This window comes from Bidens hawaiensis, unplaced genomic scaffold, assembly GCF_021521415.1.
Source record: "Bidens hawaiensis isolate Kalapana, Puna unplaced genomic scaffold, B.hawaiensis_p1.1 tig00010163_1, whole genome shotgun sequence".
In the NCBI taxonomy this organism is placed as follows: domain Eukaryota; kingdom Viridiplantae; phylum Streptophyta; class Magnoliopsida; order Asterales; family Asteraceae; genus Bidens; species Bidens hawaiensis.
In genome coordinates, this window is record NW_027491769.1 from 457,701 (window position 1) to 460,185 (window position 2,485).

Here is a 2,485-nt window from a genome sequence, read left to right on the forward strand (position 1 = left end):
ACAGTAACGATTTTGAACACTTGCCATATAGAAATTATATAAAACATAAAAGAAGGTTAATATTGATTCCATAAATACCTTTACTTGTTGGACAAAATATGTATCAGCTTAAAACATATGACCATACTCAAGAACAGCAGGAACATTAATTTAGCTGCACAAATTAAACCACAATAACAATCTCTTCAAGTATTAATGTCGAATTTCTGCAATAGAAAAGTAAATCTATTAAGAAGAAAATCAATAAAAAATTTTAGCTTTGCCTGTCGTACAAATGGGTCTAAGAAACTTTACTTTATATAATAAGGGGTGTCCAAAATCTGGTTTCTTTCTTATGTTCATAGTAGGGTTTATGTAGATGTAATCGCTAACTCCAAAAGGGTCTTTCTGCCCTCGGTGCCACAGAAATTCCCATAAATTTACACTGAATAATAATACGAAGACGAAAGAAATTGAAAATCCTAACTTGCATGATTAATCGTACAGGAAGCCCAAACCTAAAAAAGCAAGGCTTGATTCATGCGCTTTTACCTGTGAAAAAAACAATCTAAAACAACCAAATCAAACAATAGATAAAACCCTAACCTGAAACCACCATCGCCATGGCTGTTGTCTCACTGTCTCCGTCTCTCTCTAGAATCAATTTCAAATTCAATCTCCTAGATTTTGTGTTTAAAGACATCATGGACAGAAGAAAGAAGAAGAGTGTTACACGTGTGGAGCTTGAATGAGAAGGGTTGATATGTACAGTAACCAGAGCACAGTGTACAACAGCTAATGCAAGAAAAAAAAAGAAACAGTAAATTAGTGTCTTGAGAAGAAGTTCTAAATTATAATATATATATAATTTAAAACATTTTTGTGTCGGTTAATAAAATTAAATATGGGCCTCACATGAACATGATTCTCAAGAAAGTGAATTAATTTCACATATTCACAACACCCCATCCATGTTTTCTTTCATATTTATTTGGTTCTCAATGTAATTTCCATTAATAGTTTCGCATGACCACTTTAATACGCGCACTGAACAACGACATTTACGAGAATTTTGGGCGTTACAACATAAATCTTCCATTATGTATCTTTAATGCACCATAAGCTGAAATTCAAAAGCATACTTAAAGTACCCACTTTCTTACTAATAAACTAAAAGACCTAAATATAAAAATAATACACGACTTATTCATTCGTTGGTCTCAATATAATTAAAGTGCTCCATTTTAGCTCGTTGTCTCATGAAACCTTACAGCTTAAATATGAACCAATTAAGAATAATATTCAATAAAAATCTGGCTCAAAAGTACTTAAAAATGTAAATGTAGGGGATATTTATATAATAATATATATATTAGGCCATATCAAATATCTTCACACTTAAACCTTTTTCGTCCATGAAAAAAACTATTTGCAATATAATCGGAAAACTGATTTTCAAAGCATTTAGGTTACTTTAATTAATAACAGATAAATGTCAAAATCACGATTGACGATATTGTTGTCCATTTAAATCCAGCCACCAGCCTATCAAGCCCCCCCCCCCCCCAATCATATTTAACATTTAAGTTTAAGTTTAAGCAATAAACCTATGGGTCTCACACCTAAAGAGTTACAGATCTACTTTCCCCCATCTCAAGTATAATTAAGACAATTAAAACCGGGTTGAAACAGACTGGTTCAACATATCACCGTAAGCTAAAAACCCTTTAATGGTAAGAAGAAAATGCACTTAGGTGGAATTTAGATGGATGAAAGGTCAAGTGAAGTCATACGAGCAATACCTAAACCAAAAACTATATTAGCGGATTTTGACCCAGCATTGTTTCACCCAAGCTACAACCCAGTATATGGCGGTCCCAGGCCTCCACCCTTAGTATTTCCTAAAAATATTTATTGACTCAAAACCTTGAGCCCCAATAGTGTATCCTCAGAGTCACCATCCCCTTGGTACAACGTAAGCTCTCAGCCTCATCTAGTATGTGCCTTTTGGCCTCTTTTTCTATTTTTGTTTTCACTTTTTATAAGTGAATGCTTATTTGGCATTTGCATAACTTTCTCATTCAGTTTTACTTTCAAATTAAATGAACCTCTTTGATGTTCGTGTAACAAAATTTTGTGCTCTTCAGCATCTTTTACCTAAATATATAGCTAGTTTTCTAAGCTCGCATAAATGATGGACATGGCGGGCCGCCACCACTCATTATTTACTTTCATAAAACAAAGTGGTGTGCTGGTTTTAAGTGCATGTAATTCTCACCACCTTAAGGTAGTCAAATAGTAATTCTCGCTATGCCTTATTGAATTTTCAGCTTCACTATCTCCCCTCAAGTTGAGAACCCACAAAGTTTATGATTATTAGGTATATTAATAATAATCAGGGGAAACCTTTCAAAGCTAGTTGGCCGACACATCACAAATTAAGTACACTTTCTATTTCTTTTTTCTCATATATATTAGTAGTTTTAAAAATCAATCCCCGATTTTT